Genomic DNA, 13,131 nt, shown 5'->3' on the forward strand with positions numbered 1-13,131 from the left:
CTGAGTTTCATTTTTTAAAAATAATAACAATAACAACAATAACAATAACAGAATGATTATGTGAACCAAAGTACAGAAAAATTGCTGCTGTCTTTGAAAACAGAGAACATCATAAAAACAACATAACCAGAGGCAGAATATAAGGAAATAAAGCTGGAAGATAGATTAAATAGATGGAAAATGAAAGCTTTGCATGGACAGCACTTGAAAAACATAGAAGGAAAATGTGTTGACAACTTTACATGGACATGGCTTATTCTTCCATCAAGGAAGAAATGGAAGGTTTAATACTTGATGCTCAAGAACAAGCACTACAAACTAATCAGTAGTGGGATTCAAAAATGCCAATTCTATGGACATGGTTTTGTGGGCATGGCTTTGTGGTCATGTGTCTGGGTAGGCACGGCTGGGTAGTCATTTGACTGTGGGTCATGATTAACTCTACATCACTCATGTCAAGGGGTGTTTTTCCTCTCCCTGCTTGCCTGGCCTCCTGAGGTCTTCTGGTCTTTGTCTATTAATCTGTCTACCACTACAGTGTCTGGTAGATTATCTAATGCCTGCCTGTCCTTCTGAATCTGGAACTCTCACAGATTCTTAGCTCTATTATTCTCCACAATCTTCTGTGGAAACTCCTTGATGACTGGCTAGTGAATTCTGGGAGTTAAAATCCATACATCTTTCAATTGAGCGACACTGATCAAGCCCTTGGGTTCCATCTAGTGTGGTAAATCCCTGCTACTATAGATCTGGTGCTTAGTGCCTGTTCTTGATGGTTATGATCAGTGATCAGTGCTGCCATTTATGCAAACACACTTCAGGAATAATTATAAAAATGATGATTTCTAATTCATTTCCTTACTAATAGTAGAAATTCCTCTTTTACTGGTTCTTACTTACTTATAAGCAATCATAATTGAAAATCCCCACTTCCATCCCATGCCCTCACTAACCTGATTTCCAGCTCTATTCTCCTCCATGCAGGACAACCAAAGAAGACTATGTGACTATCAGTTTAAAAAAGGTTCAATCAGACCTTCCAAAAAAGAAGTTGGAGCTTCTTTTTTGGAAGAGCTTCTTTTTTTGAAGAACTTCATTTTCTGAAATGGGGTGGAAATGAGACTTTGATTATAATGCAAAATCCTCCCTTCTACCCCATCCAAGAGAAAAGATAATGCCACATTCTCATTTCTACCCCATTTCAAAATAGTGATAGTGCAAAATCCATTCCAGAACACACACCAATCCCTCCCTAACTTGCTTTCCAGCACTCTTCTCCTTCATGCAGGGCAACAAAAAAGGCCATGTGACTACCAGTTCAATCAGACTTCTGGTGTCTCCAGGGAGTAAAGTTCTTATTTATTGATATTTCAGTACCAGGAGATGCCAAAGTCCAAGAAAAAGAACTAAAAAAAAACCATGAAATATCACAACCTGGCCGTTGAAACTATGCAATTATGAATGAAACATGTAACAGTGATACCTATTGTCATTGGGGCACTTGGCACCATGTTCAAGAATTTTACAAAATACATCAAGAAATTCCAGCTTCCTGCAATATCACAAGCAGAATTGCAAAAATCTCTTACTCAGAACATCATACATCTTTAAAAGGTACTTAGTTGATACTTGGGATGCTGGCAGTAACCTGTATCAACCATTAGCACCAGTCAATGGTATTTGTGATGCATTTTTGAATGTTTAATTGACTGAATTTCATGGTTAATGAATAAAGTATATTTATTTGTTTATTTAATTTATTTAATTTATATTTCTGTTTATTTGCCCATTGTGACTCGATGCAGCTTACACATTGTAAAACCGCATTTAAACTAAAAATAAAAAATAATAAAATCTAACAAAAAGAAGCAAATCTGGAAAAAAATAAAATAGATAAAAAATCATAATCATAATTGGAATTAAGCTAAAATGTAGGGGAGGCTGATTGTTTTATATTGATGAGTGTGGTATTTTTTTTACTTCTTAAATATATTCTGTTATAAAAAGAAAATATTCAATGTATTACAGCAGCCACATTGCCATCAATCCAGTAATAATTATAAAAAGTTAACCCTAGGATTATTTACATAATTTAAAATTTTAAAGATAAGGGGAAAATAATGTCAATATGAACTGTGGTTTCTGGAATGCTAATGAATAAAGGGTTGTTTAAATTGTACATTTAAAGCTAAATGTGGCTTGGTTGACAATTGCGAAATGGATGAACTTATTTTATAATGCAATAAATGTTTTTTATCTTAAGTTCAATCCTTAACACCAAGATCTTCACTGAATTCTTATTTATTGTTGTTTACAAATGCCAGAGAGAAAATAAAGAAAAAGGAAGAAAAAGAAAAAGAAATTTATTTGTAAAAGTAAATTACTATTTGGGTTGTAATGTCCCCTTTATTTATTTATCAAATTTTTATAACACACCTCCTCATGTAGTGATTCTGAGCAGTGTTCATAATACTATATAGATTATAGTACTATATAGGAAGTCCTTGACTATGACCACAATAGAACCCAACATCTATGTTGTGAAGCAATATAGTTTTAAGTGAGATTTGCCTAATTTTACAACCTTTCTTGCCACAACTGTTAAATGAATTGCTGCAGTTGTTAAGTAAGGAACTTCAGTTTTTAAGTCAATTTGGTTTTCCCATTGACTTTTCTTGTCAGAAGGTCCCAAAGATGATCACATGGCCCCAGGACACAGCATCATAAATATGAACCAGCTGCCAAGCATCCAAATTTCAATTGCGTGACCATTGGGATTCTGCAATAATCATAATATGAAAAACAGCCATCAGTTACTTTCTTCAATGCCTTTGTAACTTTGAATAGTTACCAGTTCAAAAGTTACCAATGACTGTAAGTAAGGACTAGTTTTATACAGTACAAATAGTTCTCAATGTACACTCACAATTTAGCCCAACACGACTAAATATGGAAATGCATGGTTGGATGATTCTAGAAATTGAGTCATTTGCTTGGGTAATCCCAAGCAGCCATGTGGAGCATAATAGTCACATAGGGAACATTTGGTGGAATTTTCATTATCCTTTAGAGTTTTTTTTATATATATAAAGCATGTGCCGGAGTCTTGTGGTTCATTGGTGGGAATTTCTTTCTCTTTGGGTTGTTGTTTGGCATTGGATTTTTTTCCTGGCATGGAAGGTTTGTTGAGATGGTATGTTGATAAAATTGTTCAGTCTAATCCCAATCAGCCTTATCAATTAATTATACTAATCACTAATCACACTGTTCAATTAAATTTACTAAATCACTAATTTTACTAATCAATTAAATTACATATAATACTGATCATTTACAATGATCAGTAATCACACTATTTGCACTAAACATTCTAACCACACTAATCAATCAAACAATAAGTCAATTAATCAATTGATAAATTAATTATTTTATAGAAATTGTTTTAGAGACATGATTATCAAATCATTGGTATAGGTCATGAGGTAGAAAAGTTATGTTTTGAGGTAATGAAGTCATCAGTGTTTAAGTATTGAAGTAATGAAATAGTATTTAGTTAGTTAGTTAGTTAGTTCCAGTGCAAAATCATCCCAGTACAAACCATAGTAGTAATCTCTACTAATTACTCAGTGGGTCATATTATTAAAATGAGGATCAGACACAGTAAAATACAATAAAATTAGAGGAGATAAAACAGTAAAATAAAATGGGATATGGTAAAAATAATGCAATATATATAATGAAATGAATCCTAGAGATATGTTGAATGTCTCTTCTTTGTAGAAGGCCCTAAGATATTGGAAGACTGCTTGCAACTGTTCTTCATATGTTTTAGCCTCCAATCCCTAATCAGCTTGGTTGCATTTCTCTGCATTCTCTCTATACTCTCCACATCTTTTGATATTGTGGCAATCAAAATTGGATGCAATATTCCGAGTATGCTCTTTTTAAAATTTAAAACAAAAGAAAATGGGGAAATGGGACACTTAGTTTTTATGAAGATGTGAAAAGTTAGTGTATATATACCTGATAAAATAAACACTTCCAACCTGTAAGCTCTTCATGTGAAAGAATTCCAATTCCTCTTTCTATCTGTAACGGGAAATGTCCTTTTGGCTACAGTAAGGTAAAAATAGAAGGGAGATTATCCTGCCGCTATGACTTTAGACAGTGTCCAGAAGGGAAGATAACTTACCAAATGGGTAAGGAAAGGAATATATTGAATATATGGATGATTTAATAATAGATATGGGGTTTAATTTTTAATCAGTATTATATTGACTGAAAATCTTGAGCTAACTAATCCTTAATAAATAACTGTAAAATGGATGGAATTTTCTTGTAGTGTAATAAATGTTTCTTTCTTGAGCTACATACTAAAAAATGAAATCTCCATTAGATTGCTACTTATTATTTTTTATAAATGGCAGAAGAAAAATAAAGAAAAAAGAACAAAAAATAAAAATGGCAGTTGTTTGTAAAAGTAGATTAGTATTTGATTTTAACTTCCATTTGTTGGTTTATTCCATACTAAATTACAAAGATAGAAACTGAATGGAAAAATAGGATAAAAGACAGTGCACTTCAATTAAATATCATACTGTGTCATGTCAAGACAGACCATTTTCTGTCATATAACATGATGTAATAGGATCCCCTCTAGGATATGATCCCCAGGACATTTGACTTTCTGGTCTTTTAAGGGCCTTCCAGAAGGATGACTTGATTGCAACCAGCCACATCTTGAGAGCAAGAATGATTTCCAATATAAGGCCAGGGCAGAACGTGCTTTCCTGCTAGATCCCACCTAACAAAATGCACAGACTTATAGGATATGGGATCAGTAAATCCTTCTAAAGCTTAAGTAATTGTTACAGTACCACTTTATAAGGTAGAATCTGTATTTAACAAAAGAGAGAGCACTATGACCTCAACAGACAAGTTTTTTATTCTTTCTAATTGTATTTTGCTTTCTTCTTCATGGATATAACCTCCCACTGCTCCATTTTATACTTTGTGTATTAGTTTCAAAGGTTCATAGCAGTGTTGCAGTGAGTACTGAGATGTGGTAAACATGCTTTCTTCAGATATTCTTCAAAGACAGTACTTTTGGAAAAAATAATAGTACTGATTACTAATTAAGTATAGTCAGTGTCTCTTCTATTCTATCTCTCAAGGGAATTTCAGTAGATACTGACAAAATTATGACCCTAAGATTAAGACATTACATAGTATTCACATCAGCTCAGAAATATAAAAAACTGCCTGCATGGAGAAAAAGAAGGCTTTGTGTTTGTTCTATGATACATCCTTGTCTTAATTCCAGATAACCTTCATTACCTTTAGTAATGTAAATGAGTGCCCTACCCATGGCTTTGGTTGAATGGTAACATAGCAGTTGCTCTTTAATGTCTATAATGACTATATATTACACTGAGTTGGTTATGATCAGGACCGTAGTTTTATCTTTCTTTCCTACCCTGTTAATTTCTTCTATTTACAATTGCAAGCTCAGTAGTCCTTTTCCAGTCATTCACAAGTATTATCAGTCTGGAGACTTAATCATTGCTGCAATTATTTATCAAGTTTTCTTTCTTTCAAATGAGATCACTTTCCAAAGCCTTCCTTCTCATGAAGTACTTGATCAGTACATGTAAGTATCCCCTTGTTACTCCTCCTCCAGCTTCTTCTTTTATTTTCCTTATTTCTACCTATATTGTATTATCTATGTTCCATTTTTCTGTTGAAATATTTCAGTTGCTAGTGGTCAGTATGCTAATCCAGTGTCCATGGTTAGCCATTTTTCATTCCATAACTGGGAGAAATTCAGCTTATTCAATCACTGGAGGTTAAATTGAGACAAATCTACCTTCTAGGACACTAAAAAGATTGAAAGATCTCCTCAGTATAATCCCAAGCTTCTTCACATTTCATCTCAACCAAAAATTAGAACACTAAGCCCTCTGATGTGTTTGAGAAACTTTTGTCGTTTTTACAATTCTATGGTGGAAACATGGAACTGACTTCCTGCTCTTAGAAAAAATTGGGCAAAATATAGACAAAACTGAAATCAAATACTACCTTAGCATCCAAATTCATTCTGGAAGAGATATTTTATCATGAATTTAAAATATTAAGTACAGAAGAAGAATCTTAAATACAGAAGAAAGCAGGGTACAAATGCTTTCTCGGTTTGATTTTAGCTTACTGCTCCACCCTATCTAGGATTCCCTATCATATAATCAAATTATGGTTTTCGAGATATTTGTTTTTGTGTTTAAGTATATATTTATGCATGTGCAAACACACATATATGCACACAGTAAGTATGTATGTATTGTGCATATGTGCCTGTATGACAGACAGTAGATATCTTTAGACAGTAGATATTTTTAATGTTTGTGTGTATATATGTATACACAAACACACATTTATTTAAAATATTTACTGTCCGAATCTAAATCACATACACACACATATATTTAAAATATTTACTGTCCGAATGTTTGTATATATGCATACATACACAGACATATATTTAAAATATTTACTGTCCGAATCTAAAGTAGAAGTATATTCCTTCAGTTTATAATTCTCACTGTAGGTTCCTCCCTCATAATTACCAACACACTTTGGCTCTGGCATTTGCTGTAAAGGACATCAATGAAAATTCTGGGATTTTGTGCAATGTTAGCCTCGGTTTCCGCATCGCTACCAACTATCTTGAGGATTATACAACTTACCTTTTATCCCAAATTACAAATGTAATGACCAGACAAATATGGTGGCCATCATTGGAGGACCCCAGACTAAAACCTGTCTCAATATGGCAACCATTCTGTGCAACTATAAATTTCCCCAGGTGAGGAAATTATGGAGCAAGATGGAAAGTCCAGAAATGTATTATTTTCAAATGTTGAGTCCTGATAATCACTCTTATGAAAAGGATTCTGGAAGCAAAAATACGTGTTATTTAATGATGAGGAAGTTAGTAGATATGAAGATTACGAAGAAAGGATTCTACTTTTTGCTTGATGAGCAGTACTAAATTTGCAGACATTATTTGGTAAAAATTTCATTTTTAGGAACTTGCCTGGAACACTCACTCAGGCCCAGTTAGTACATAAAGATATATGCATTCGTCCTTTATATTTTTTTCTAAAAAACTCTGGTTCTCCTGTCTTTTCCCCACTTAGATCACTTTTGGATCACCACCCTTGACATATAATGACAATTCGGCACTTTTTGTAAAATGAATGTTCCCTGATGAGATCCATCAACTTAAAGGAATCCTGTACTTACTATTGCATTTTGGATGGATCTGGGTTGGAATGGTTTCTCAGTTTGAGGAATACAAAGAGAGGTTCATTCAAAAGAGTCTTTCCATGTTTTCAGAGAGAGGAATCTGTTTTGACTTTACAGAATGTCTTCCCCAAATGATGTACGGTAATGAAGCTGCTGAAATGATGGAGGAAGCAGATAAATTATATAGAATAATCATGGGGAGTACAGTCATTGCTGTGATCTTGAATGCTGAAAACACAGTGCCGTTGAGGATGATGCTTTCTCTTTTAGGATCTGCCCTGGAGAAGCTGGACACTCTTCCTAATTCTGTCTTTGAGACCATTATGGGTGCACTTAGTTACAGCATCTACAATGCAGTCTGTGCTGTGGCACATGCTCTGAGGGCCTTGCATGCCAACCAACACAAAGATGGTCGAAAATTTGATCAGAGGAGGCAGGAGCATTTCATTCAATCAACATGGCAGATAACATTTGCTAATGCAAAATAAGAATGATCCGGTATAAAAGTACTGGCTTTAAATGACTGTGTAGTAGACTGGAGATAGATGATGTGGTATCCCTCCCCCTCTGTTGAGAGAGAGCTGATCAATTTTGACATAGGGCCTCTTTGATCCCTCTTTCAAACCAGCAGTCTTCTCTGTCCAAAATGTGGACTTCATTGTCTTCAAAATTTGTCTTTTAAATGCAGACTGTAGATATCCTCATGGGTTTACTTTCTCATGTTGTGCCATGTTTATTTTATTTTATTTATTTTATTTGGTTTTGTCAATTGCTTACAAGACAATAGGTATAAGTAAAAACCTAATTATTGTGATGACCCGTACTCTCTCAAAATAATCCAAAACCCAAAACATACATTAAAGTCCAGTAATGCCTTCAACTTAACTTCACTGTTTTATTAGGCAGAGTTTAAAGTCACAAAAGTAAATAATGAGGCAAAAAGAAACCAAAAAACCCTGCATTGACGAAACTTCTGAAGCAAGTCAAGATAGTTAATCATAAACTCCAGGAAAGTAACCGAGGAGAGTCCATGGGAAGAATGCCAGCAAAGATAAACCTCTTTCAATGTAAACATTAAACTTTCACTCCAGCAATTCTAACTCTGCAGTTACAAACTTTTAAACATAGCTCCCAGCTGCAGGCCATGAGGATCATGGTAATCTCCTCTTGAGTAGACCTCATTTTCCCTGATCCTCTCCTCCCTGCATGACCTAGGATGGATAGGGAATGGGCCTGGATCCTCCTCTGACTGTTCAGCCAGCCTCTGCCCTTCCCCAACCTTCTTCACCACATCTGGAGCCACACTCCCACTCCCTGTTGCCTGTTCCTCCTCTTCCTCAGAGTCATTCTCCACCAGGGGCATGACAGTTATGAATACATGGAAACATATACGAAAAATAAAAGAAACAATAGGACAGGGACGATAGGCATGTTGGTGCACTTATTCACGCCCTCTACAGACCTCTTAGGAAAGGAGTGAGGTCAATTGTAGAAAGTCTAAGGTTATAGTTTTTGAGGTTTGGGGAAGAAACCACAGAGTCAGGTAGAGTATTCCAGACATTGACTACTCTGTTGCTGAAGTCGTATTTCCTGCAATCAAGTTTGGTGCCTTCTACCTTGAGTTTGTATCTGTTATGTGCTCTTGTATTGTTATAGATGAAGCTGGTAGGACATTGCAATATATAATTTTATGTACTATACTTTGATTACACTGAAGGCAACGTAGTTCTAGGTTGACTAGGTCTAGAATTTCAAGTCTGGTGGCATAAGGTATTCTGCAACAAGTAGAGGAGTGGAGAACTCTTCTTGTGAAATATTTCTGGACTTTCTCAACTGTGCTAATATCAAATACGTAATGTGGGTTCCGGACCAATGAGCTGTATTCGAGTATTGGTCTAGCAAATGTTTTTTGTGCTCTAGTTAGTAGTGTGATATTACCAGAGAAAAAGCTACGTAAGATTAGGTTAACAACTCTTAATGCCTTTTTGGCTATCATTAGAGATGATAGAGATGAGTACTCCAAAATCCTTGGCAGAGTTTGGATCATCAACAAGGTCTTGACTATTCAGCCTGTATTTTATTTTCTGATTTTTTTTTTTTTGCCAATATGTAAGACAGAGCATTTATTTGTTGAGATTTGAAGTTGCCATTTGATTCACCATTCTGACATAGTCAAGGTCTTTTTGAAGGGTAGCAGTATTGTCTGTGGTGCTGAATTGCTTGACATCATCAGCAAAGAGAACACAGTTACTCTTAATATGATCACAGAGGTCATTTATGTAAAGTATGAAGAGAGTTAGTCCTAGAACAGTGCCCTGGGGGACACCACTGTTGACAGGTACAGAATTTGATAGGATGCTCCCAATTTTGACCATTTGTTGTCTGTTTGACAGGAGTGCTTCTGTCCAGTTATGCAGGTGTCCAGAGATACCATAAGATTTTAGTTTGAGAAGTAGTTTGTCGTGTACCACTGAATCAAAGGCTTTACAGAAGTCCATGTAGATTACATCTATTGCTTTGATCTGAGTTGTGTAGTCCATATGTTTTTGCAGTGTAAGAATTGCAAATTACAGGACAGTTTTTTATTTAAACCAAATTGTTTATTAGAGAGTAGGTTGTTTGTCTCTAAGTGGAGGATAATGTATTGGTTAGTAATTAAGTCCATGACTTTACAGGTGACACAGCATCAAGAGATTGGTCTGTAATTTTCAACGAGGCTGGGCTTTCCCTTTAAGAAGATGAGGATGACTGTGGCTTGTGACCATAGATTTGGCAAGGAACTGGTCCTGAAAGATTTGTCGAAGATTGTGCTTAGAGGTTCGGCTATGGCAGTGGATAGCTTTTTTATGAAGTAGGCACATATTCCATCCGGTCCAATAGATAGAGATGGTTTTAGATTGCGTAGTGCTTTTTCAAAATTGTCTACTGTAAAATCAATATGTATTAGATCATTTTTTTAAAAAAAAGTTTTTATTTTTTACAACAAACATACAAAAAAAACCATAAAACCCTCTTTCAATTATATACGTACAGTGTGTCAGTTGGTTACAATCTTTTGTGCTATCCTTTCCTTACCATTACTCACAAGTTATACATATTCTCACCTTATCAATCTAGCTTGTGCTTATGTAATATCAATTATTAAACATTCATTTGACTAAACTATTTTTCCATCATTTTATACGATTAATTATGATTTAATCATACATTCATCCAATTGTTATATATTTTATATAGTATTCTATATCAATCTATTAACTTTTATTGTAAGACTTATTAATCTATTTCTTTAATAATTTCCTCCTGTATAGGTATTTTTTCATTTTTCCAATTCTTAGAGAATACAATTCTAGCTGCTGTTAAAACATTTATAATCAAATATTTCAATTCTTTACAATATATTTCCAGTATAATTTCCATTAAAAATATATTAGGTTTAAAGTCTATGTGTTGTTTTGTTATTTTTTCCAACCATGTGGGGATATAGTCCAATTTTTTTTGAATGTCCAACAAATATGGTAATATGAACCAGGTATCTGATGAGATTTCCAACATTTATCCGATTTATTCTTGAACATCCCCACAATTCTTGTCGGGTAAGTGCCACCTGTAAAACATCTTATAAAAATTTTCATTATATGCAATTGACATTATCATTAGACCACAATTTTTGCCATCTATCTAAGTCTATCCCATATCCAAAAAATTTTCCCCATGCAATCCTTGTTACTTTTACTTGTTCTTCCTCTAATTTAAAATCTAGCAAATGTCCATAGAGTTTTTGAATACATTTTCATCAATACCTGTCAACATTTTGTCTAAATCAGTCAACTTATCATCGATACCTTCAGTTTTAACATCTTTATCAAATCTAGATTGTATTTAAAAATATGAAAACCAATTCATTTTTACACCTTGTTCTTCCAATGCTTGCATAGATTTAAGTTCACACTTTTCATTCAAAATCTAACCGTATCTAGCTGTTTGTTTCTTTTTATATATTATTGGATAGGAAAAAGCTTCAATAGTAGATATACATAGTGGAATTTTTAAATAATACTAATATTTTTATAATAATATTAATATCTTCTCCCAGTTTAGAAACAATGCTTCTCAAATATAATGGGTTCTAAAATACCTCTGTGTTTTAGTTCCTTTATACCAGAGGAAGGCATGCCCCCATAACAGCAAGTCATGTCCTTCTAAATTCAAAAGTCTGGTATTCTTTAATGTTATCCACTTCTTTACCCACATCAAACTCGTTGCTTGGTAGTATAATTCCTAATTGGGCAAAGCGAATCCTCCTCTGATTCTTGCATCTTGTAGCAATTTCAGGTTTATTCTCATTTTCTTCCCTGCCAAATGTATTTTAGCACTATTTTGTTGAAATCTTCCAAAAATTCTTTCCTAATCTGATTGGAATTGTCTGGAATAAATATAAGATTCTAGGCAATACATTTATCTTAATTGTAGATATTCTCCCAATCGGTGATAATTGTAAATTTTCCCATTTTATCCAGTCTGTCACAATCTGTCTTTTAACTTTAAGATAATTATCCTCCTTACATGTGCTACATCTTGGTGTTATGTGTATCCCTAAATACTTAACTTTATTTGTGACCTGGATCCCCAAAACATCCTTCAATTCGTTCTTTCGTCTTACTAACATGTTCTTTGCTAAAATCTTTGTTTTATCTTTATTTATTTTCCTGATACTTTCCCATATTCTTCTATCTTTTCGATCAGTTTAGGTGCTGACTCCAATGGATCCTCTAATATAAATACCAGGTCATCTGTAATTTATACTCTTCTTTTTTAATTTTCATTCCTTTTATTTCTTTTTCTTCTCTGATGTTCCTATTCAGCACTTCCAGTGTTAATACAAGCAACGGAGGTGACAGTGGACAGCCTTGTCTAGTCCCTTTTCTTATATCTAAAGACTGTTAATTCTCCATTTATCACAACCTTTGCAGTTTGTTTATGATATATTGTTTCTATGGCTTGAGTAAATTTTTTACCAAAGCCCATTTGGTCCAATTGTAACAGCATAAAACACTAATTCACATTATCAAAAGTTTTTTGTGCATCTAAAAAACATCAGAGCCATTTGTTTTTCAGAATGTGTCTCGTAGTATTCCAGTGTATCTAAAATTATTCTCATATTATATTTAATCTGTCTCTTTGGCAGAAATCCATTTTGATCAGGGTGAATAAAATTGTTTAAGTATCTTTTCAGTCTTTCTGCCAGAATTGAAGAAAAAATTTATAATCTGAATTTAATAGTGATATTGGTCTGTAGTTTTTTACTTGCCATGGGTCTGTGTCCTCTTTCAGTGCAAGTGTGATATATGCGTCTGACCATGGTTTGGGTATTCTCTTCTTTGTCATAACTTCATTCATAACTTCTAATAGGTGAAGATTCAATGTTTCCTGGAATGTCTTATAAAGTTCCACTGGCAAACCGTCCGGACCTGGTGCTTTCCCAATGTTTTGCTTTTTTAAAGCTTCTGTTAATTCCATCATTGTTATGTTACTTTCTAACATTATTTCAATATCTTTAGCTATCTGAGGCAAATTTGCTTCCTGTAAATATTGTTGAATTCTTTCTTCCTGAACATTCTCTTCATGGTACAGTTTTCCATAATAATCTTGAATAATTTTTTTCTTCTCTGCATTTCCATAGCATACATGTCCTTGTTCATTTATCAATTTATTTATTCTTCTCAAGTCTCTTTCCTTTCTCAATTGATATGCTAGCCATCTGCCTAGTTTGTTTGCATCTTCAAAATAGTTCTGCTTAGCATTTTTAATTTTTTGTGCTATTTCTTC

The sequence above is a fragment of the Pseudonaja textilis genome, chromosome Z, assembly GCF_049901715.1.
Source record: "Pseudonaja textilis isolate UNSWEBS1 chromosome Z, rPseTex1.2, whole genome shotgun sequence".
In the NCBI taxonomy this organism is placed as follows: Eukaryota; Metazoa; Chordata; class Lepidosauria; order Squamata; family Elapidae; genus Pseudonaja; species Pseudonaja textilis.